Source organism: Pseudopodoces humilis, chromosome 11 (genome assembly GCF_049639895.1).
Source record: "Pseudopodoces humilis isolate 2021_Gansu_Grassland_sample_001 chromosome 11, ASM4963989v1, whole genome shotgun sequence".
NCBI lineage: Eukaryota > Metazoa > Chordata > Aves > Passeriformes > Paridae > Pseudopodoces > Pseudopodoces humilis.
In genome coordinates this window covers 9,279,645-9,305,204 of record NC_142210.1, presented here as the reverse complement: position 1 = coordinate 9,305,204, position 25,560 = coordinate 9,279,645, and the positions used below count along the sequence as shown (strand labels likewise).

The following is a 25,560-nucleotide window of genomic DNA, read 5'->3' as shown; positions in this document are numbered from 1 at the left end:
AGCTCTGCTAGTTAAAGGTGTCATTCTGGCAGCCTGGGGATGGAGAGTCCTGGGCCTCTGCCAGCCTGGTGACATAATATATTGAGGGATGTTGCTCTGATTCTTCCTGTGCTGTGGGGAGAGTCTCCAGGGCATATCTCCATGTACAGGGAGTGGGGAGGCCAAAAAGGGCTCTCCAGGCTTTGTTGAGACCTCCATTACAGGACATGGTGTCTTTGCTTCTAAGAATTGAACACAAATTTCTAGAGGTCAACACACTGGAAGGGTGAAATTCCATCCAGAGGGACTTGGGTTTGAGTGATGGGTCTGTGCAAACCTCCTCAAGTTTAACAAGGCCCAGAGCAAGGTCTGGCACCTGGGTGGAGGCAGTCCCAAGTACACATAGAGGCTGGGTAGAATGTGAATTGAGAACAGCCCTGAGGGAAGAACTTGAGGGTGTTGATTGATGAGAAAGTCAAGATGACCTGGCAGTGTGCCCTTGCAGCCCAGAAACTCAACAGCATCCTGGGCTTCATCAAAAACAGTGTAACCAGCAGATCAGGGGAGGGGATTCTATTGCTTTTGTCTTGGGAGCCACAACCTGGAGTTCTGCATCTAGCTGTGGTGGGGAGAAGATGGGTAAGAAGGATGGGGACCTGTTAGAGTGGGTCCAGAGGAGGACCAGGAAGATGCTCAAAGGGCTGGAGCACATCTCCTATGAAGGCAGGCTGGGGGAGTTGAAATTGTTCAGCCTGGAGAAGGTGAGGCTCTGGGAGAACTTAGAGGACCTTCCAGTATCTGAAGGGGCTTCCAAGAGAGCTGGAGAGGGACTTTTCCTACAGCCATGTAGTGACAGGACAAGGTCTAATGGGCTTAAGCTGATAGAGGGTAGATTTAGGTTAGATATTAGCTAGAAATCCTTTACTGTGAAGATAGAGACACTGGCACAAGTTACCCAGACAAACTGTGGATGCCCCATCCCTGGAAGTGTTCAAGGCCAGGTTGGCTGGTGTTTTGAACATCTTAGTCTAGTGCAAAAAGTGACCCTTCCATTAGCAAGGGGTTTGGAACTAGCTGATCTTTGAGTCCCCTTCCAACCCAAACCATTCTATGAACTTCTTGTAATCCCACAGAATTCCTGGCAGCAAGTGGGAAAATGGCAGTGTTTAGTATAACATGAACACATAAACTCTCTATATAAAAGTAATGCTAAATTTTCATCCACTCTGTCAATTTTAACATGAGCTTGGGGCATTTTTCAATGTTAAGTCTTCACATGGGGTGTTAGAAAAGTCACAGCTTTTCTGACTTGTACACTGAAACATGTAAAGAGAAGAAAAATGTCAGTGTTTGTAGCATTTGTAACTTCTAACAAGCCCATTCCCTGGTTTGCAGCAGAGAGCTAATCAGAGTATGGAAACCATGAAGAAATATAAAGTGTTAACTTGATTAAATTGCAAATGTGTCTACCCACCTGTTCGTCTAAATATAAGTGACTCTGCAACATGACCCAATAGTCATCAGAAGTGGGTAAAGCCAGGAGAAGCTTCCACTGAGCCCTGGCTTGGGCTCGGCTCTCTGTCCATGAATGAGGGCAAGCCAAGGAAGGGAGAAGCCTGCAAGAATGTCTTGGCACTGCTTCCTGGCTCCCACAGTGACCTTAGATACGTATCACTTTATGTAATACTTTTTCCAAATGTGTGTAGTCAGCTCTAACAGCTTGTTGATCCCAGCTAAACTCCTTGGCTTGGTTCTGCTGTCAAGTGTTCATGTTTGCCTGGGTCTAGTAAGCTGTGTGGCTTGAAGCTGTGGGAGCTTCCTAAATATTATGGAAATAAACTCAAAAGCTCCATTGTGATCACTTGTTGAAACAGCTCTTAGTGCACCAAGGTTCCCTGATGCGGAGGAGCTAAATGACTTTGTGCAAAACCTTGCCAAGCAAATCTGCCTCCAGATCTTATCCAGTGCGAAGGAGGTGTCTTACAGAAGTTACTCTAAACAACTTCACACCATCCTTCTCGATTGAGTTGAAGCTGCATAATCCACATGAATCTCTTGACTTGGACATTGAATCTCAGTCCTTCTCTTAGTGGGTGACAGTCACCATCCCAGTGCTACTAATTAGCTCTTTATTTAAATGAGTCCCTGCACTAAAATTCTGTGGATAGCATATCTGCCAGTTACATCTCAAAGCAAAGCTTTGAAGTGCTCTTATTAATTCCACACATTCCTTTCAGCCATATCTACTGTGTTGCTGTCCTGCAGGTATCTTCCTCTGCTCTGCTGCTTGTTCCATAAAATACAGGCTCATTTCTTCTTCTGCCTAACATATACATTTTTTTGTAGGGCTACCAAGTATTAAATATCTGTTTTGGTAAGGTAACGTTATGTTCCTGCTGCAACTCTGCCGCACTGCAGTGATCCTCCCTTGGTTGATCTTAAACCCATTAGGGTGCTCTGGCCAGCAGCTTCTTTTTTGAATATGTGTTATTTCCTTTCCCAGGAGTACTAATTTGAAGAAGCAGCCCACCTCCTAATGATAATATAGAGCTTGACTGTTACTTGCAGTTTAATGGTGTGTTGACATTGAAAATCTATCTTCACTCCAATTTTATCCATTTTATTTATATACATTGTATATTGTATTTGTTGCTGAATTAAAAACTGTATTCCTAATGACTTCCATGGCAATTTTGAAATAGCTGTCTATATTGCATAAATAACAAGCTTTTCAGCTCAGAAGTGATTTACATCTTCTCAAGTTGCATGATTTCTTTGTTAGGCTTATTAAAAATTCTCTAAGGGCACTTTATTTTTACCTCCCTTCCCTTCCCCTGCTATTGTATCTGTAATTCAGTGTTCTCAGAAGCCACGGGGGAATGGCAACCCTTCACAAGCAGCCAGGCTGACAGTATGTAATGCTGGTTCCAAGTCCTACCCCTGTGCCTTTGCTACAATTACACCTTCCCTCTGCTCTGCAGTATCCTGCTTGTTTGTTCCTGGGCCTCTTCTAAACAGGAATTAAGGGCATAAAAATGAATTGTGCAAGAAGTCTCCTTTATACTGATCTTACCCTGTGGGGAATTCTGTTAGAGATTAGCTTTTTTGGGCCATAAAACTTTAAAATCTCTTTTAAGCTGGACGTGAATTCCAGTTTCCTGAGGTAAATAAATGCAACTTTCCAATCCTGTTCCATCCACCTGCCAAAATTTGGTCTACAAGGGCAGCCAAAATCTATTATTGGTTTACACTGGTGTGAGCCTTCTGACGTTAAAGGTGGAATCTGTGTAACTGAGAGTGGAATTTGGCTTGTGGCCTTGGTATCTTACATGGCATGGGTGAAAGCATACAGTTCAGACCAGATATAACAAGGGGGGCTAGGGGGGGGAAGTTATGGGGGGAAAAAAAAGGTACTAAAAAAGGCTGTATACGGGCACGTGAGCATAGGAGTTTGTGTAAATGTTCTGATTGCTTATTTCTTCTTTGTTTATTAATAAACCTGCATAAACTCCTTATATTAAATAAAAGAAATTTGCATTTTTAGCTTTTGAGTTATCACTTCCTTCCAGCAGGAGAACAATATTTTTTGCAAGTTTTTCTTTGACATTATGTGCATGAAAGTGAGCATGTTAATGGTTTTCTGTAACACGGTGAATGTTTGGGTGTCAACCTTGCCAGTTTGTGCAGCATGAATTCCCATTTAGTAGTGGTTAGAACTGAAGCTCTATTATTACAGAGAATCGTGAGAAGTAACTGTTGCTTTTTTCTTTCTCGCTGATTTTTGTTTCTATGTTCCATTTTTTTCCTTTTTACTATGATATCTTTAGATGCTGTCATCATATTTTCAGTAGAATGTTTCTGTTCCATCAAGAAAATCTAGTAGCTTTTTTCTTTTTAGGTAGTTTTAGATACTATTAGAAGCTATGAGTTTGAAAGTCTCAATTAAGTAAAAATTATAATAATGGCTTCTTAGAGAAAAAAATATTTTGATTCTGGAAAGAACATTTGTGTATAGAAACAATTCAAAATAATAATACTGCTTTATTCTGTAGAAAATAGAGACTAATAGAAATAGCCACTTAATTTTGGAGCAGTAGATTCAGTTTTCACTTGCACTGTTTTAAGTATGAAGCAACTCCATTGAACCAAAAGGAATTGAGATTTATATGCTGTCTCTTTGCTGCTGCCTTTCTTTACACATGTTTATTCGTGATTTTGTCACAGAGCTCAGCAATTTTAAATAATGTCCATGGGAAGAGAGAGGGTTCTTTTAAACTGAGAATATAAGAGGGCATCCAGGGCCAAAGTGATTATCTGTGTGTTGAGTGAGTACTGTTTGTCAGAGCACCGAAGTTCTATGATAGGCAGGAGAGTGATACCTAATATAGTAACTAGAGCAGGTTCTTGGCCCAGGGGAGGAAGGGCTGCATTGTACATGTGGAAGTCACTTAAAATCTGTGGAGTCCTTCACAAGTGTGACTGAAAACAATTTCTCTCGCCCTCTTTGTCCAGCACTGAAGGTTGGAGTCAGTCTCAAGGTGTTACAAATATGACTTGTGATTTCACATGGTGTCCTGGTGTGCTTAAAACTCAGTGGATCAACTCATGCTTTTGTTTTGGCCTTGAATTTTTGTTTTTTGGTATTTGAGAAGTAGTTGCTTTCATTAAGGTATTTTTCTGAATCTTGTGCTGGTGCAAACTCTGCCTTCAAGTCTGAAATTAATTTCCTTGCAAATGTTATTAAGGTGTTTCTGGATTTGTGGATGTTTACATCAGATTGTTAATAAATTTTGCCTTAGAGGCTGTTTTACATTCCTTTGGGACTTCAGAATTTGGGATTGTTATTAGATATTTCCTGTCTGACTCTGAAAGAGGAAAGGAAACTGAAAACAGAAGGGTACTTCTTGAGGGAACAGCTGTCCTGATAGTCCCAAGGGATTTCCTCTGAAAACCTGGCTGTCTGGGCTCTGAGATGGATGAACGTCTTCTGTCATCTGAGCCTGCCAAACTAATATGGTGAATTGTGCTGGGAAACAGCAAAATGTGTTAATTCTGCTAGGAATAAGGAAGAAAAAGAACAAGGCCAGGTCAGAGCACCAAAACGAGCTTCACCTCTGCTTGTCAATGGCTACTGTGCAAAGACTTTCTAAAGCTCTGCCTCCAGTCCCTGGTGTGTTACAGGAGATGTGGAAGAAGAGTGGCTTTTTCTGTTGGTTTGGGGTGTTTTTGTTCTTGTGGTTTTTTTTTTTTTTTCCTGAACTTCTCTGCAAATTTTATGCAGTGCCAAAGTCCTGTGCTTTGTGAGGAGAAAGTTCACATTTCAATGGACACAAATCTACTGGCTAAGCAAAGGCCTGACGGCATTAAAGATTAAATTATTGGAGCCTTGATTTAATTTCTTGATAGACATAAAAAATTAAAACAACACAAAAGTGACTTCTGCATGTGTTGTCCCTCTCCTTATCTGTGAAGCTTATGTCAAGACCTAACCATTCTGTAGTGTTGCATAGCATACTTGGACTTTTTTCCTTCTGTTTTTTTCATCAGCATGAGCTTGGTCTTAGGTGAGTAGTGAGGATATGAAATAAGGAGATATGAGGTGTGATGTGCATTTCATCAGTATGTGGCAAGTAACACAATTCTGGCTTATGCTATGGAGCAGGGTGACAAAATGGCCCTAATTGGCATGAAAAATCCTATCCTGGGGAGAGCTGGTGTCTCTGCAGCTCAAAGTTCCAGCCCAGGCAAACTGAGGGGCAGTGGCCAGTGGGGTAAGAAGGTGGTGTGAGAAGGTGCTGTCCTGGAGCTTATGGCACACAGCAGTAACTTGATCTCTGGGGTGGGGGGCTTCTTTGAGATCTGGCACAATTGAAAACTTACATGCTACTTTAGCTGGAAAAATAGAGCATCAAGACACACAGCAATGATTACTAGAGAAGCTTTACATTCACCCATTTACTGGTTTATGCAGAAGATTTGATATTCTGACAATACCAATTGTTTTGGAGAGGTATCAGATTTAAAAGGCAAGAGAGGGGACATGGGAGATATTGTTTCAAAATCTACTAAATAGTCATCACCCTATAACTTACCGTGGGAGTTAAAAAAACCTATGATTATGGAGTTGAAGAGCAGCAGAGGTAGTATGAAGTGTGATGATGTTTTGAATTGTCTATCTAGCATAGAATTTTAGTTTTATATTCTGAAGTGATGATTTCTTTGGTATTAAGGCTCAATTTAAATATGGTGTGGTGTCTACTACGTAATTTAAGAAAATCATGAGATTTATATAACCTCTTAGTTTATATAGGAGAAAGTGAAAAACAAAGTATGACTGATTATACCCTGAGGATACTGGTGTGTATTAAATGATGAGTAGGACAACATGAGAATCCGAAGAATGAACTCCAAGTAGCCTGTGATCTTAATGGAAAAACTGTGGGGCATGTGCAACACTACTCACAGGTTTCCTTTGTTACACTTTGTATTGTAATGGATACCTGGTGCCAAGGAAACTCGTTGCTGCTGCCTCCACAGTATCAACCAACTCTCAGCAAATAAATGGGCCCCTTCTTTTTCCTTATGTGGGGTTTTATTTTTTTCTTCCAGCTGTCTGTTCTCTCCTTGTATTTTCCTTTTTTCTCAGGTGAGAAATAAGAGCATGAACTATGCAGACAGAGTATACCAAGCAGACATTAAACTTCTGTAATAACTGTTTGCAGGGTCAGACTCTGCCTTCATGTACAACTCATACTCGGGTATGAAATGCTAAGTGGCTTTGTGTAAGAATCCTACTATTGCTAAAAGCAGGGAAAACTTTGCAATGTCTTCTTTGGTTATAAAATTGTCTTGTCTTTCTTCTCATCATTCTGGTAGGTTCAGTAAAGTGTTCACCAGGTAACACAGGTGTAGGGAAAGCCCTCCTAGGCTTGTGAAGTTGATAACTTGTCTTTTAGAAAAGTATTATGACAAATGATAAGGTAAGTTCCATGTCACTGCTTGCAAAATTGCTGCAAGCAAAGCATCCAGCAGAGCTGCTGAACAGGATGGTGTAAGACTTGGCACTGCTGGTTTTTGCAACTTTTGCCAGGCTCTTTCATGACTTTTCTTCCTATGATATGAGTTTTGTGGTTTGCAACTCTGTTAGAAATAAGTAGGAAATTAAGTAGTGTGCAGTGTTGTTTTAGCTGCCTTTAGGCTGCTGAGCCACTGTTTTTGATGTAATCCCTTCTTTAAAATAATCTCAAATATTGAAACTTTTTTGTCCTGTTTTAGATTTAGGGATGAGGCAAGGAGGAAGAGAGAGAATCTAAGCCTCTTCTCACAACCATATCATATCTGCATTTGCTACTTTCTTTTATAAAAGGGGACTATGGCACTGCCTTGGACAAAACATCTAAGTACTTGAGTGTGAAATGGTTTGGTGAGACTAATATTTCATTTAATTCATTGTATAGAAGCAGTTATCACATACAAAGAACCATGACCCATGATGGTAGTTCTGGTACTAGGCTTAAATCTCCATTACCAAAAGAGTCATCTCTTGAACAGGTATTTTCTTCCTGTATATTGGCATGATGTAATTAAGCCGTAAATCATGAGCATTTTTAATTGAGTTGAGAAATGGAAATGGAAAAATTTCTAATGGAAAAAGCTTTTTGGATATATTTTGCAGTTGAGATTGAGTTTGGTAGTTGAGATCAAAAAATTTTAGTGGCAAATTGAGATTTAAGTGCCCAGGAGTTAAAAATAATAAATTAATTATTCTTAAGCAGATATACTTTAATTTTTCATAAACTCTTCAACATGAATGCAATTGCACATAGATAAATTTGTACATTCAGTACAACTTGTCATTCAGTGTAAAAGATTATGCTGCTGGCAAGGTAACTTTTCCCTGCAGCTGGAATACTACAGTAAGGGTTTTTATTTGCTTGTAACATGAATTTTGACTGATTCCAGGGACCCAGTTTAATGACTGAATTCTGAACCTCTTGGTACTGTAAAAAGTCTGACCTGTAACAGCCCCTGTGAAACAAAACCAAGGTTAAGAATAGGAAGCTTTCTAACTCTTTTCTGTTTTAGGTCAGTATCCTAAATATCTAGTTGGCTTAGGGAATTGTTAGTAAATTGCTTTTGTCTGTAAGACACCAGTGTGAATATTACTGAGCTTGACAGCATCTAAAAACTTATGACATGTGTGGAGTAAGTTTGGAAATCTCAGCTTTTCGTGGACAGATACGTGTGGTGCGGGAGCTGTTTTCACAACTGGCAGTTCTGTTGCTGTTTGTGATGCAGTGTGTGGATAAAAATAAGCATCCTGCTGGCCTCTGGATGTCATTCCTTGAGGCAGGCCTTAAAGGCTTCAGTGAGGGAGTAGTGTGGGCTCCCCCTGTTTTGTACCCATTTGGGAATCTCTGCCTCTAAGGCCCTGATTAGACATATGTCACATGATACCTAAACCAGGGATTCCCTTTCCCTGTTGGAGTATTCCAGCAAGGGAATCATATGGATTTAGGAGGTCAAATACTTAAAGCAAATGCCAGAGCTTTTGTAAGGTTTGTTTTTTTTTTTCAAGGGTAGCTAATTTTGCTTCCTTCCTGGTCCTTACGGTTGGCTCACACTGCTCTTTAGGAGCAGTAACGTCAAGTAGACACTCCTGTGCTTTTAGATCCCGTGTCCATCAAAGACAGTAGCACTGGCAATTAAGGCACTTTGTTTGTCAGCCTGATAGTATTTTTAGGAAGCTGATGGAATTTGGCTTGTCCTCTAATGCGTTGATCCTTTGCCAAATGTCAGGTGCCCTGACCAGCCGCCCAAGTCCCTCTACCAACTGTCACCCTGCCCTGCAGAAAGTGGAGTGCCATGGAGTTGGCAACTCAATGAAGGATTAACAGCCTCTGCCAGCATGCTCTAATTAAACAGCTATATAGACAACAGCTGGGAAAAATTCATCAATCACAGAATGTTTATTATTGAAATTGAAGCACCTCATAACTAATGCATAGATTTGCATTGAATATCGTCTCCTGGAAGGAACAAGTGGTGCCAGCTCCGTGTGTCTGTGTATTCTGAATGTTTGTATCACTTGTACTGTCACCTATTTGCCTCTGGTTTGTTAGCCGTAGTTAAAGGGTTCATCACCTTTGCAGCTAGTCAGGGTCAACATCTGTAGAACTGTAAAGCTGAACACTATAAGGAATTCTAAATTTGCTTTGTCTTGTGGTCTGTGGAATATTTGTTTGTTAATCTTCCAGTCCGTGGATGGGACTCTTGATTTATTCACACTTGAGCAAATCAGTAGCAATGCAGCAAATACTAGATTAGTTGCATAGACTTATAACCATGCATAGTTCATAAACATGCTCAGGGTGAGTTGCTCAATTTGTTTCTCTGAGCATTATGCTGTCTAATGTGGTAGTAGTGCAGTGGTGTGTGTCCTTTCATAATATGAGGTATGAGTGGCAGTCAAACCACTGGAAAACTTAATATATTAAATACTTTCTAAGTTTTTCAAGATGAGCATAAAAATATGCTCATGTGCACTCAGATTTTCGAAGCCATATATGTTTTTTTTCTAAGAGCAGTGTCTTTGCCTGATTCAGAAGCAAACGTTAAAATTTCTGTCAACATTTACAAGGAAGGGCTTCAGTAATATGACTACAGATAGAGTTCTGAAGCACGTAATCCATATGTTCATAGCTCCTACACGGTCTGAGCTCTCACTTCAGCCCTCCAAACTTATGGTGTTCTTCCTAGAACCATTATATCCAAACTAAATGGATCAAACTTTAATGTTAGAGCTCTAATACAATATCCTTCTCCAAGGCATGAAACTGAAGATGCAGAAAAGAGCAAGCAAGAAGTCAGCTTCAAGGTCCTGAATCTCATGGTCTTCAGTGCTTATGAAATGGTACTTACAGAATCATGTGCTTGGCAAGCTCATGGTAGTAATTGTTTTTCCCATAAAAAAAAAAAAAAAGCTTGGAAATATTGAGTGGCACTGATAGTTTGAAAAATATGTTGGTAGGTAGGCTGACAGAAATCATGTTACTTGTGAATGAGAAAAATTGTATTGCTTTAATTAAATTAAAGAAAATGATATCTGGTTGTGGAATGTTTTTATGACACAATAAGCACTGGTATTTGTATTTCTCTTTGGTAGAATCTCATTCTGACTTTCAGCACAGCAAAAATGTTGTTTTCATGGAGGAAATCCACTGTATCGCTTCAAAATCATGAAATTAAAACCAAATATAGGGTGCGGGGATTTGCACCTCAACATCTGACTCCAGGAAGATAAGATTATAAGCCAATGTTTCATGGCTGTAATAGAAACTGGTTTGGTTAGTATTTTAAATTAACTTTTAGGTCAAACCTTGAATATCGCCCGCAGTGTGCAGACATTTGACAAGGCATTGCAACAAATTCTTGCTGCTATATAATTGAGATAAATGATAGTTTTGATTAATAACTCTGATCTCTCATTCAAGATGTGAAGACAATAAGTGCGTCCAGAAAAAAGCAAAGCAGAATTTATTTTTTATCTCGACAACTGACTGAGCTGGTATTTATGAGGGAATTTAGGAAGGTGAGGAACCCTCCCTCAAAGGGGCATGGGGAACAGAGTTTATTGACCATGTTGCTCTATCTTTTGACAGGTCCTTTGCTGCCCTTTGAGCACAGCCCAGACCTTTGAATATTTGAGAATATTCTGTTTCCCAAGATGAAGAAAAATTATTATTCAATGTGTATTTGAGGTTCTGCTGTCAGAGGCTTTTCTGCTTTCACTCAGGCTCAATCCTGAGATGGCTGTTAACTTCAGTAAAGGTAAGATGATATACTTGTTGCTTTGTTGTGTTTTCCTCACGAGAACAACCTGGATGTGTCCTTAGATTTGCCACAGAGTACTACTGGGATCGGCAGCAGCAAGACAAGGTAAAATCCACAAAACAGTAAAATGTTTATTGATGCACATTGTAAATGCTTCATGTACTTTGTGACAGCTGATGGAGATGTAGTCATAGCCAAGCTGAATTTCCACTTCCATGGACAGATGTGCTGGGACAATGTGCCCTGGTATTTAGGTGTTTTTACTTTCTTGCCTTGGACCAGGAGGGACTTGCTTGATTATGGGTGAGGCAGGTCTACTAACAGCTGTTCTTAGGTTTTGTGCTCAAGCCATGGTAATTTATTTCTGACATTTCCTCCTTAAACTGCGGTGACATGTTCCTGCCTAGTGGAGGTGTCAGTACTGAACCAAGTGCATGTAGCTCCAAAAGCTCCATATGCTGTAGAGGGTGAGAGAGGTTCTAAAATGTGTCAGCCTTTGCTGCACTGAAGGGTTTGACTTTAATGCCATACTTGCAATATTTCTTCTAATTAAGAAGAGTGAGGAATACTAATAATTCAACAGTAAAGTTAATTAGCAAGACTATAAATGTTTATTTGTTTTTTAATAGCAACAAATGTGTTATAAATTACTCCCATGTTTGTCTATTGTAAAATCCTGCTGTTAGAGTAATCTGTAGCTTTTTCTTACAATAGATGTTGGCATTGCAAAAGCATGGATATGATTTTGGCATGGATTGTGAAATAACCATGTTAAGTGTTAAACCTGTTAAATTTTTGAATAGGACTTGTCATGTGAAAAAGATTAAATGTCATGTATATTGATGTATATTGAACTGCTTAATGTAATCTGTATTTACAATCAGAAACCTGCTTTTGCAGGCATTTCAAATCTGAAAGGGGTATGTTTTTCTGCAACACAAATTTACTGCAATAAAACTCTAAGAACTTTTTGATAATTCTTGGCTTTTGAAATAAGTGTGGAAGTAGAACTTCTAGTTTCATCTGTTAGATTGACTGGAATTTCACAGATGCTTATGAAAACTTGAAGCAAACTTTAATCTTTAAGTAATTTATAGGATTTTATAATATTTTTTGGTAGCAAGTACTGTTTTTATAGCATTGATGTACTTAATAGCTTCAAAGTGAATATTTGTCAACATCTGAACTAAAAGATTGAAATATTTTAATTTTCCTCTTAATGCAGTTTTTCCTTTCTGAAATAGCACAATCCTGGAATGAAAAGATGTCTTGTAGTCCTGATTCATGCAGGACAAACACTTTGTACTGCACTTAATCCCCTCTGAAATGAGGGGAGCTTTAGGAGATTCAGGTTTAAGACATAAGTAATGAAGAGGGAAAATAGTAAGGTGCAATTTCTGCTATGAAGTGATTTTCTTAGAGAAGTAATCTTTTAGAGGAAGATTGAGAACTAAGAGCCAGTTTGGATTTCTAGAGTGGGAGCCTTCAGTAGGTGTGGAAGACAAAGTATTTTAAAAATGACTAAAAGAGGGCTGCTTTAGGGGAATGGAGGTGCTATAGGCAGACAAAAAGGTTATACATATCTAATTTAGCCAACACTAGAAAACTGAGAAATTGCCATCTCATGCTTTTTTTTTTTCCTTTTGTTTTAAGTATATTTTCCCCTTGGGTGTTACGAGAGAGAAATCTTGACTCTTAGTACCTTAATCAATTCTATCATCTTTTCTGCAACTCCCGTCTTTTCATAGTCTTTTCAGTCTTGATGCTGGTCAAACTATATTGAGCCACTTGAATTGATTCAAGGTTTTTCCAATTCTGCAATATCATCTCTAATGCAATGAATCTGGTGACCTAACCATCTTCTCAGTGTTATTTCTGACTCTGGAAGAGAAGTTTGGAAGATTAACCAGCTGTTGATATGGCAGTTTCTGTATTGGTATATTCCCATGGAGAAGCAAATAGTGTATGGAAAACAGTGAACTCTTTATTTTTTGGGAACAAGAGGAACAAAAACCTTATTTGCACATTCAGATATACTGTTTGATACACTCAAATATCATCATAAAGCCTGAATAATATTTACTTGCACAGCTAAAGCTCCACTTCTGGAAAGCTGTGACTTTGGTAAGGAAATCAGAGCATCTGCTACACATTTTCAGAATATTATCTGCATAAAGCATGTATTTTCTGAGAATTTGAGTAAATATGTTTTTTCTGTAATAAGTGTGTTTCTAACACAGATGATTATTTTTGAACTTGAATCTTGGCTTCTGAATGTACTATGTATAACTTCAGTTTCTGCAATAGTTCCCAGAAAGCAGTAGTTACTTGGTTGTTGAGGAAATAGTGTCTTGATGAGGTTTTCTTTTATTAGCCATTGCCTGATTTATACTTTTCACAAAGATATTTGCAAATGTCTCATTATAACAACTGATCCAAAAGAGTGGAAAGGTGGTGTCTGATCTAACCCTCAGTGAAAAACCCTGGACTGCACAGACTCATTATGAATTAATTCCAACTGGTGTAGAATAATCTGTAAAGCTATGGGTTATGTTTTCTTAGATTTAGAAGATTAGATGCAGATCTGACAAAGGCATGGTTGCTTTCCATTTTCTTGGTTGTTAAAAAAAGAAAAAAAAATATCTCTGGAGTTTGGGCTGCATTTAGTTTGAATATTGACATTGAACTGCTGGAAGGGATTAGGGGCAGAGGAGCAGAACACAGTGACAGGCAATTTTATCCTGGCTTTCAGACTCCTACCAAAGGCTGATTTCCTTTCCTCCAGCCTTAAGTGAATATCTGCATCCTTGGGAAAAAGGCTTGATTTTATGAAGAAGAAAAAGTACTGATTTTAAAAGTCAGTGCATGTTATTGAGGAAAGCTTGGGGCAGTAATTAAGTTTGAGGTGGACTTCTAAAAATTAGTGTGCTATGAGCTTGCTTTGCTCTTCATGAGGTTATCTCTGCATTTAGTCCTGTTTGCAATCACTTAAGAGTCTTTACTAATCAATGTATTGATGGCAAAGTCAGTTTAATTTCTGTGTTCTGGGCTGTCTGTGTTGCTGGACCCTAAACTTGCAGGAATTGTTGCTCTTTCTTGTCTTTCATGTAGAATGCTTGGCTCTTAAGTCTGCTCACTCTTCACAGTGTTAGAATGGTGGCTAATAATCATCATATACACCTTGGGTATAAGATATGTGTATCCAGATATTTGTCCTCCATCTTTGCTAGATTCTGTTTCCTTTAGCTGTAGTTCCCTTGAAACAAGTTGGTCATCAAAACTTATTCAATCTATTGCGAATTTTCTTGAAAATTCCATTCTAAAATTTCAGTTTTATAAATTGAAAAGGTTGAATTATTTGACACACAAATTGGAAATACTGTTTTAAATAATAGCATAATTTCATTACTCAATGTGTTATTACCTGCCTTTAAGCTTAGAAAAACAGAAATTTGGCACAAGTGAGGATAATCATAAACCTATTGTTATTAAAATGCCTTAATACATTTTCAGAGGGGAATCCCCATTCATGTGTAGGTATGGTTGTACCTTTCAAATCTTGATAAAAACAGCATTGAGAGAAAAGTATTTTTAGTACTATTATAAAGGGGAATATATTAGCAAAACTTTAAGTGCATGTGTCTATTGCTTTTTCAGACTCCTACATCTCACTCAGCCTCAGTGCAGCTGGTTTAAATACTCATTCTTTGGCTGTATTTAAGGTCAGCATTGCTGTGAGTTAAAATGAAGGAATAATATACTGCTCAGACTGCAAATTCCAGAGACTTTTCACCTATGGAAATGTTTGTATTTTATTTCTGCTTAAATTCTAATGAAAAAAATTCAATATGTTGTTCAAAAAATTAAGAGCTAAATTAGTGAAGCCCTGGTGGGCTGGTGATGGTCGAACCCCTGGATGGCTAATGAAAGGGAAAGTACTGCCTTCAGTGGTAAAAAGTTTTATCTCCTGTTTGAGAACTCCATAGACACATCCATCAAGTAGTCTTACAGGGAAATAAATTGGGTTACAGCACTGCAAGAAATCCAGATTATGTTCCTGCTGAGCAGTAACAAATCGTGGTGAACTTTTTATAAAGTTTCTTTCTATTTTTCACAAAATAATGCAGTATAGAGGCAGTCAGTGGTCACAAGAGACACTGGGGAAACCTCTGGAAAAGTTTTGCTGTTCTTTAATAAGCAAAAGGCATGAAATTATAGATGTGGCTTTCTTTTATTATAGAACCACTTGTGTTCTCTGTTGCTTTATAAGCACACTAAATGTACCTAAGGTGAAATTTGCTTTATTTGCTGCAAAATGAAAACAAACTAGTGTCCTGACTGTAAGATAATATACTTGGGCCCCAGTTGTGATGGGTCACCATTGACTTCCACTGAACATGGTAACAGTTGCGGCTAATTCTTCTGGGGCTCACTAGGGAGCCCTAATTTTCCTCCAATAATAAAATAGAGTATTTTCATTCCCCTCACCCCATGTATGCATTACAACTAGACTGAGAGTCCAGTAGGCTTTCTTATCTTTGATTTATTTAAAAAGGAGCTCCTATACACAGTTAGGATCCAAGTGCTTTTTAATGCAGCTATATTCAGATTTAGAACCTCAATGTATTGCTGACCCTCTCTCTTATCATTCCACCCTGAATATCCTTCAACTCGACAAAACTTCAGACTCATCTCTAATGCCAGTGGGAAACTATGAATGTTTGGAAACAGGTCCAGAGTTGTTTTCAAGCTTTGTGAACTTCAGCCAGCCATTCCATTAAGGTATCATTTTCTTCAACCAAATATGAAAGAGGGAAAGGTTTCTGGTGTCACATTTCTTTGCATCCTTCTGAAAATCTTTGCTTTCATATGGAAAATTAACATCCGTTATATCTTTGCATGTATCTAGGTATAGACAAATGAAACCTTAAGCATGTGTGAGATCCTAGATGTTTTAACAAACAAGAAAGAATTTATTTTGCTAATTCTTTGGCATCTCTTTCAAACCAGTTGCTTTTAACTATACAGCCTGGAGTAATTTTGAAAAAGAGCTACTCCTTCTTAGACTCCAAAGAAAAATAAGAACGGGGAGAGCTATTTCCTTCCGGTTGGATGTTTCTCTCATGGTGTAAGCATTGAGAGTCATTGGCCACCTAATATCTTGTTTGTATGGCAGCTGAGCTACCTTTTTAAAACAGCTACAAATGAATGCAATAGAAAAATAAAGGAGAAAGTTTATTAGATAAGGAAGGCTGGTGTTTAATGAAGTGTGACTTTCTGATCTGTTTTTAAAAGCCTTGTTCCTTCTTGGTAAGAAATAGGGGTAAAATGTTTCTCTTATGGGCTTCTGCTTTACACATTGCATGCTTGCCTTGAGGGATTCAAAAGATAAATAAATTTTAACTTGCGAAAGATTTAAGTATGAGACATCTCATCCTTTTTCTGGAATGGCTTGGGGGCTGATTGTTTATTTAACAAGCTGGTGCCCTGATTTTGCCACTGACACGCTTCAACAAAAATCCCCTCACAGGCATTTAAAGCTGCAGAAGGGAAGAAAATTGAAAAGAAAGATGTGAGTCAATGCACAAAGCCACAAAGGTTTGCCAGCCTGGGTGTTTTCAGTATTTACGAACGATATCCAAAGTTGCAGCTCTCGACTGGTCTGAGAGAGAGGAGTCAGCGATGCTCTGTTGTCGTCAGACCAAATGAGGTCTTCCTGTGAGTTGTTGGTTGCTTGAGTTATGTACAGGAACTCACTCAAGAAGAGGAAAATGTCAATGGAAAGACCCAGGAGAGTCCTTGCAAAAATCCTAGCAGAGTAAAGTGAAATTTAACTGGTGCATGACCTTTGTGCCCGTTCATAAAAGGTGAATGTGTTTTATCCTTAGATGTCAAGACTGCTGAGTGGCTGAATTTGGGAACTGGGTTTTGTTCTCTTCACTGAAGCAGCTGGGAGTTGTTCCAAAAGGCAGGTGCAGATGTAAATGTAGCATCCCTACAATTAGCATTTCCTAGAAGACTGAAATGCCAAACCCAGCTATGAGAGCCAGGGCACGAATGGGTTTGTGAGGTTTTTTTTAATTTTGTTTTGTTTGTTGTTGGTTTTTTGTTTGTGTGTGTGTGGTGGTTTTTTTTTGTTTTTGGGGTTTTTTGGTAGGAAAAATACTTTTGAATGCTTTGAAACACTGATATAAAACTTGTCATAGCTGCAAGATTCTCTTCCCACTAACTGGATTTTTTTTGGAAACAAAACTTTATTCCCTTTTAAAAACTTCTAACTAAGAAGCATTGGCTATTCATTAGGGAAGAGGGTTTTTTTCACTTGTCTAGTTCCTTTCTCATTTTTATTTCCACTTTTTATACCAAGATTCAGGAAGAGGTGGTATGGTATGAACTGAGGAATGGGGAAATGGGTGGAAAAAAACCCTAATTATATAATTTGTAACCAAAAAGGAAAGAATGAAAATAGTGGTTTTCCCACTAATTTACATTGCTGTACAGTTAGATGGAAAGGGCAAAAAAGGAGGTAAAGGTTTCCTTTCATGTTGTGAATATTCTAATTTTTGAGTTTCTCAAACTTTCTATAGGGCTAAACTATCACATTTTCCAGATGACATTTCCTAAAGTCACTTCATTCCAAGTCACAACAGGCTCTTCAGCATTTGCTTTTCTAGTTCCTGTTTTTGACACTGTAAGACTTTGATTCTGCTATAATTATTATATTAAAATGCAAAACCCAAGTCTTCAAATAACCAGAATTTTCAGTTTCTTTTAATGTACTTGGGCTATTTATGGGTTTTAGGAGCCACTGTTTCAATGTGATTTCACCTTGTGACCAGACACATCATTGAAGTTTGTGACAAGGTTAGAAAACCTTTGGATCAAAAAGGAAATTGAGCATGAGTCTGAAATGTGCAAACAGATTATATTTGTAATTGGTATGCATTTCATCTTAAATGGTTCATTTTCTTAAATCTTTAAATTTTTTAAGGAATTATTTATTCATGGGAATACACATTTAAAGCATAATTTAATAAGATTCATCGAAAAAGTGACATACAGGTGTATGTTAAGTTGCAAAAAACCCCAGAATCTCAAATGGTCCTCAGTAAATAGCATAATTGTCCTTACTCCACGTGTAGAGAAGAATGGACTTGAAGTAGTTCAAGGGACTTGATTAAGAACAATTTTACTTTAATTTTTTTTTAGAACAAATAGTAGTATCTTTTTCCATTCAAGTAGTTTTGACTGGAAAATAAAATAGTTTGTATAATTTCAAATGATATAATTTTCTTTAGATAACTTTTTATAAACAGCTTTTTCTCTAGTGTTTTTCTAGTTTGCTGAGAGGCTTGTGAGGGAATCAGGCAGGAGAATAGGACAGACACCTGTTTTAATGAAAGCTTTCCAACCAGTTCTGCTCTGTATGTAGTTTTTAATAAATTTGATTTTTTTTAATCAGTGAATAAAGGATTCTCTCTTATTATCTACATTTGTAATTTCATTGTGCTTGACCGATTAAATACAGCACACAGTACAGCAAATCTTTAATTTTCAATACTAGGTGGCTAAAGATGAAAATTGGTCTTGTAGAGTAACTGCAAAATGAGCTTTAAATTCTAATTAAAAATCATCTTATCAGCACTACATTTCACATTGTATAGTTATGGGTCTGATATATTCTGAATTGGTTATGCCAGATTACTTTATAGTACATTGTGATTGAGAGGGAGCATGACTTTTTTGAACAATTTCTTTTGCACAGCAGGGTGACTTAAAGTAGTGTGACTGACATCCTCCTAATATGCTTACAAATCTTTGGAACAAATGATTTGAAACTTGAGCATTTTTGTTCTGAGTGGATAACAGCACAGGGAAAGAAGTTGGATATGCAAGCAAATTCACAGAGCTGTTTCCCTTAAATCCCAATCCAAGGTATATCTAAGCATATGTGTAAACTGAGCTTATGAATATTGCTAAAGCAATTGGAAAAACTCAGGCCCAGAAGAAACTGTCACACCTCGTAGGAACAAAAATGAAGCCAGGACTTTACCAATGAGTAAATTTACAAAATGCAGGTGCTTAAATGTTTTAGAGAAATACATAAAAGAGGTGAGGAGAAAAATATTGCCGTGTTTGAAATTCTCCCAGGTGAAGGATCTAGCATATGTAAAAAATCCCAATTAATGTCAAAGGTGCTTTCTCTGGACTAAAGCCTGAAAATTTCCCTGGACTAATACCTTAAAAAGGATTTTCCTTAGCCATGTTGCTGTTAATGTCCAACATGTAATACATTGCTTACTGGAGCAGGGATTCCCTTGTATGGAATACCACTGCTATCCCCCTCCCCAGTGTCAGGCATGAACTTCTTTAATGCATTTTGTGTAATTTTTTTTGCTTAAAGATCTCTAATCACCTGTCCTTTGTATCTGGCCAGTAGAATAGTGCTATCATTATAAAAGAATTTGGGAAATAGTAGCCAGTGGAAAGTACGGACAAATGAGTTGAATCCTTGTAAAGAGCCATGTCCTTCCTGCTGCTGTGTGTGCACCTATGCTGAGAGCCAGCTCACCTTGCAGCGTGGTGAAGGATGTATATGGGATTAGGACTGCAGAACAAGTCAAACACTCATCTAAATGAGCATGTCCTGAACTCCAAAAACTGGATCTATCTGCAAACTGTACAGCAATTTATACAATAGCTTGCTTTTTGAAAGACAGTCAAAGGCAATAGAAACAAATTTTGGGTGGAAACGTACACATGTGTCCTATAAAATACCTGTGTGACTAGTGGTGTGGCCAGTCTCAAATGAAGTCACCAAGGTTTGTGTTTATCTGTCTGGGAGGTGAGCATGGTGCTTCCTGATAGCACCCAGGTCACAGCTTCAATCCCTCTATGGGCCATTCACATTAAAGCTGGGCTGATGATCCTTGTGGGTCCCTTCCAACTTAGAATATTCTGTGATTCTCTGATTCTGCTTTCATGGTTAATTGTTGATGTAGTGAAATTTATTCTAGACAGTTATTAGACTTGCTCAACAGCATTCTTTCAATTTAATTCCTTGCATTACTCTGAGTGTACTTGTTTTTTCTTGGAGATATCTTAAAGCTTTTTAATTTAGCAATAGATCATCACTATGAATTTCAAGTTACTCAGAAAGTACCATTGCGTGTGGAATATTTGAAGTATGATGCACTATTGCAGCTGAAACATTTCTAGTGACAACATGAGTATCTCTGAATATCTCTGAATTTTGCACTTGACTTACCAGATTTTAGGAATGCTTTTGCATTGACTCTCATGATATCACTATGGCAGTGCTAAAGAAAGGTACAGTCCTTTCCCCTTAATCTACTTGTTTTGCCTTTTTCTCCTGTGACACGAATGCTGTCTAGCTGGAGCTAATGTGGATTGAAGGGGAAGTCATGTTAGCAAAGGTTTGTGAGTTGACTGAGCATGTGCCTGTCCTTTGGTACCCCCCAATCTGTGGGGTTGTTCAGTCAGCTGAGAACAGAGGCCTGGAGTTCAGTTGGCATTTAGCACAAATGATGTCACCACCCCCACAGGGTGCACTTACAGGGCAGAGCTCAAGAGCTGTTGCTGATCACATATTGATGTGTAGTTTGTTCTGCCATGCATTAAGCTAGTGCATTGTTACTGGTAGGTTTGCTAATGATGCATTTTGCATCAGTAACCATACCACATCTTGGTTTAAGATATTTACAGATATGTAAAGTGTGGTGAGTTTCCAAGAGACCTAGAGATGGGTATATGAATGCAGTTTATGTGACATTCTTCTGAGATCCTCACCTGCTAATATTCTTCATTTGTAGAAAACTAGAGAAAAACTCTTTATGTGCCTGGATGGTTCAGCCTGTGCTCCTCTAAGTGCTGCCAAGCTGGTCCAGAGGGTGCAATAATTGCTATTCCATAGGGATAGTCAGTGCTGATTTCAACATCACTGTCATGTGGCACCCACTCACACTGAGGCATTAAACCAGAACTGCCAAAGACCATCTCTTGCAACAAGCATGTACACACGGCTCCAAGCAGTAGCTCACTTGCTTTGCTATTTCCTTCAGTTCCTGTGTTTATGGCCTCCTTCATATGCTCACAAAACAACAAATCAGAAGGTAAGACAGATCTGCCAAACCCCACTTTTCAGAAAGCATGGTACACGAAGCTCTGATTCTGCCCTGGAACCCAAGGAGGGTAAAAATTGCAGTGCATGGAAGGAGTACTGGAAGGAGTTGAAAAGCATATCCTAGTGCTAATTTGGAGCCATTTACCCCTTTCAAGGTCACAGATTTGTGCCACCTTAAAACTGGATCCCAGAAACAGCTACAAACCTGAAATTCCTCTGAACCTTAGCCCGTGGGAGTGTGGCATGTTTGTGGCATATAGGCATCCCTGGCAGTGGCTAGAGAAGTGGGTGTGCACCTGTTTTCTAGGTGGTGGGGGTTTGTTTCGTTTTGGTCTACATATGGAAGCTGTGTCTTTTCCCCCACTCTTCCTCAGTTATTTGGTATCAATCTTTTGAGATTTAAGTGGTAAAAATTCCTGTTCTTCTACGTTTATGGTGATTGCAGAGAGTGGGGTCTTTTGGGCTGGTTTCTATATGGAACCTGTACTGCCAGGGTTGGCATATCAATCCACCATACTGACCCTTGAAGGTCCTGCTCAGTTTTCATCTAGTCCTAGAGCCATTGCTTTTCATACCACCTGTACATTGTGTCCTGGCATGGTGTGGAGCTTGAGGAGTGCACTGTGCCTCTTTGAGCAGGTGTTTCTACAGCACACATGTGGCTATGGGCAGCCTAATGGTTCTCTCTTACCAAACAGCTCGGGGTTTAGTCTATGTTCATGCTGTGTTAGGTATCTTACTTCACAAAATCTAGAGCAGCCTAACTGGTCACTAAAGGAAAACCAATCCAACCTCTTCATTTTTAGAAAAAAAAAATCTCTTGAAGTATGGAAAATTTGACATGTAATAAAATAATGCTGAATCATGTGAATACGTTGCAGTCTGTGAAGGATTGGAACTGGGATGCTGACAGCTCTGAAATTTATTTTAAAAGTTGGTCACAGTTCAAATCTCATCAGCTTCTGAGATTTCATCTGTTTCTTTGGGAGGGTGGGATAAATGTCTCTGGACATGATGCCAAGATTGAATCTTCTGGAGGAGGACTTGGATTAAAATCCATTTCTTCTTCTGACCTGATCTCTTCTTACCCATTGTGATATTATACAAATTGAATTTCAGGACTAGCAAGCTAAGGATTCTGCAGTGGTCGGCAGAAGTGTCTTTCCATCTGATTACCCTTGAGGTCAGAATCATGTAATATATTCAGGGGGGTTTCTAATCGAACGAAACTCCGAATATGTGAGGGTTGTAGACAGCAGCTGGCCCCAGCAGAGACTAACAGATTTGCTGAGAACCTGCAAAGATCTTGGCAGGATGTCAACAAAGATACTGCAGGGTTGCTAGATGCCAGGAAAAAGAGATCTTTGGTTTGCAGCAAGGAAAATGGTATTTAGGGAGTATGGGATGTAATAAATTACAGTAATAGCACTGCAAATAAGTCTCATCCCAAAGTATCAGAGACTGACTATTGCTGGAAAGCTGTGTACTTATTTTCATTGGTGAAGAAGCTGAAGTGGAAGCAGGTGAAAAGATACGCTTTCTTACAGTGTCAGAATGTTATTATTAGAGCCAGAGAAAGTAGTAGCTGGCTTCTGTTTTGGAATTGGTTTTTAAATTTAGTGAAGGATGACAGGAATAAAAGCAGTGATGGAGAAAGGGATGTAACTGATGTAAAACAATGGGAAATAGAACAATGGAATCCAGATGGATAAAATAGAGGCATTTGTGAAGATCACAGAAGAATTTGCAAGGACCTTACTGTCTTTCTGGGATGATAAGAGGTTGAATCTCTACAGCATCAGGAGTTTCTAGCTAGCAGTATCCAACTATCAATCTAAGTTTACTCTGCATTTGCTTAGTGAATTGCTCTGGCAAAATGCGTAGGCATTCCTCTGAAAGCTTTGGCAACTGTAAATATTGGCTGGCCACCTACATGATTGAGTGTAACAGTGCATGGCACCCCCACACCTGACCCTTAGATGCTTTCAGAGGATCAGAAACAGACTTTTAAGTCAGTCTGCAGGAATTTTTTTTATCTGTTGTGCTAAGGTGTTCTCCCTGCTTCTTCAGGAGAATTTTAGTGAAAAAGGTGATCTCCAAAGAGCCTGTCCAGGGTAAGTATTTTACTTGAAGCAAAATCCTGGCTTTTAAAAAGGCAGCTTCACAAAGAGAGAAAAGAAAACAGGTTCTCATCTAACTGGCACATTGAACATGGCACAGAGAATAGCAGCTCTTGTGGGAATGCCTACATGGAAAATTTCTACTACAGGATAGGTTTTTCTCAAAGTTTCAGGAATTTGATTTATATTATTTCAGGGGGATTTCCTCTTAATTTACCCAGTAAAGCAATCCCTGTTTACTCATCATTGTTCTTAGGACTTGCTTTTGTGATTACCTCATCAGGTTAAAGTCTGTTACTGACAATCTGTCTTAACTAGATGGCTTTGTTTTCCTGGCAGGATGCCAGGAGAGGGGGAAAAGCAGCTGTTCCTTGAGACGTGAATAATCAAAAATGCCAACTGGTAAAACCTTGCTGACTTTTGCTGAACTGAAAAAGGCCATTAACAGCTCTTGGAATTCTTTGGTTTCTTGCATCCTTGAGTTCCAAGAGAAATAATGTGGCAAACAGGATACCATTGAAAAAGTAGTGCAAGTGGTACTGGCCTGAAATGTGCACACTGAAAATGCCAGATTGTGGGGGCTCAGGAGAAATTCAAACTTCAGGCTATTAGTAAAATAAGGATGACAATCAATTCTTTACCTGTATATGGGTCTATTTTGAAGTAGGAGACAATGTGGGCTGGTTTTAAAACTTCCCAAAATCCAACTTCTTACAATGTTATCTGCCTGCTCAGAAAATAGTGGCTTCAAATAGCATTATAAAATTCATTAGTTTTGTGATAGCTATCCAAGCCTTACAGAAACTTTCAACTACTTGTGCTTTCTCCCTTTAGCACAAGTATTAAACAGGTAATAGAGCAGAGGATGTGTTTCTGTTGATGGTCTGTGAGTAGTCTGATGTAGAAAAGAGAAAATCCTGAAAATCTCTGAACCCTTGAGATCAACTTGTGTTTTCAAGATCCTGCTAGAGCAGGGAGGCCATGGCAGCAGACTGGTCAGTGTGGCTTCGAAAGCTGTGGGGAGCTTTCAACAGCAGCTGCTGTGTGTCAGAAGTCTATAAATTGACTTCCTGCCACAGGAGGCCTCCAGCAAGTTCATCTGGAGAGTTACTGGGGGAAATCCTCGCCTTTCATCTTACCAGCAGAGCAAATCTATCCAGGGCTGTGCCCAGGGCTGGGAAGGGGTTTGAACTGGTACAGTTCTTATGCCAGCCAGCATGGTATTGAATAAAACTGCTGTGGACTTCAGTGTTTTGTTGAGGGAGAGAAGGCACTCTCCTTTGAGTAGTATATACACAAATCCATCATATTTGTTTTTAAAAACTCTCAGATGACAACACGCTTCTTTGATCATGTCTCAGATAACGTCCAACTATATATTTTCTTTTTTCCCACCTCTTCCTTTGTTTTCAAGGCAGATATGTGCTATCCCTTCTTTTCAGGGTAGATTCATGTTCCCTTTCTGATGTTCAATTCCCTTTACAATAATCCTTATCTAACAGTTTTGGGATTGTCCTTCTCCAACAGGATTTAATTTCCTTTAAAAATTGCACTCTCACTGAATCAATAATTCAACAAGGATCTCTGGCAAAGGATGGATTTTGGTCTGGTAGGTGTCTCAAGAGTTAGTAGCTAATATCATCTTTGTTGGACCTCATTGTTTAATTGAAGTTTAACTCCTGAACTGCTGAGTTCAAGCTTCTTGCATTTCCTTTGGGTCCCTGAGGAATCAGCCTGTTTTCTGCCAAGCAGAGGTGTATAATCTCAAATATAATATGCATTGTCTGTATTGCTAAAGATTTTCTGTACTCATTCGGTGTATTAGGTAGGTTTGAACTCCTTTAGGTTAAAAACTGAACCTGAATATGCCGTTTCATACCAAGAAAAGTCATTCTTTTGCATATCTGTGGTTTTCAAATACAGTCATGAATTCTGAAATGAGGAGGAAAAATCCACAATGTGATACTTTGAAAGTTTGTCCTGGCCTATATCCATCCTTTATTCCTTTGGTGTGCAGGATAAGGCTATGTTTATAGTGAAATACAAAGAAAGCTAAAGGTTCAAAAGCCTGGAGATGTTTTGAGCCTTGTGGAAATTGGTAAAGTGGAGAAAATGTAACTTGATTTAGAAAAGTGAAGTGCAATGCTTGAGTTCTCAAAAGTTAGGCTTAGATTGTTCCTGCATAATATATTCTAGAAATTCCATTTAAATGCAGTTTAGAAAACCTACTCAATAAAGCTTTCTGACCTTGTTTATTTTTGGGGTTGGAAGGGTGAGGCATAAATAATAGCAAGGGGGGAAGAAAAGTAAACAGGAGTTCAGTAATTCTACATTGCTGAACCATGCTTTATTAGTATTGTGATCAGTTTTGGTCACTGCAATATAAGAAAGATACAAAGCTCTCAGAGAGCATCCAAAGGAGGGAAATGAGGATGGTGAAGGGCCTTGAGAGAAAGCCACTTGAGGAGCAGCTGAGGACATTTG

At 38.7% G+C, this 25,560-nt stretch overlaps 1 long non-coding RNA gene across 2 annotated transcripts in view; it reads left to right on the top strand.

Annotated features, from left to right (window-relative positions):
• LOC148183595 (uncharacterized) overlaps positions 1–25,560 on the top strand; it is a 168,914-nt gene that overhangs the window by 34,289 nt on the left and 109,065 nt on the right. For both annotated transcript variants that reach the window (XR_015773454.1, XR_015773453.1), the window contains exon 2: positions 10,641–10,809. This is a non-coding gene — a long non-coding RNA (uncharacterized LOC148183595). The remainder of the gene's footprint in view (positions 1–10,640; positions 10,810–25,560) is intronic.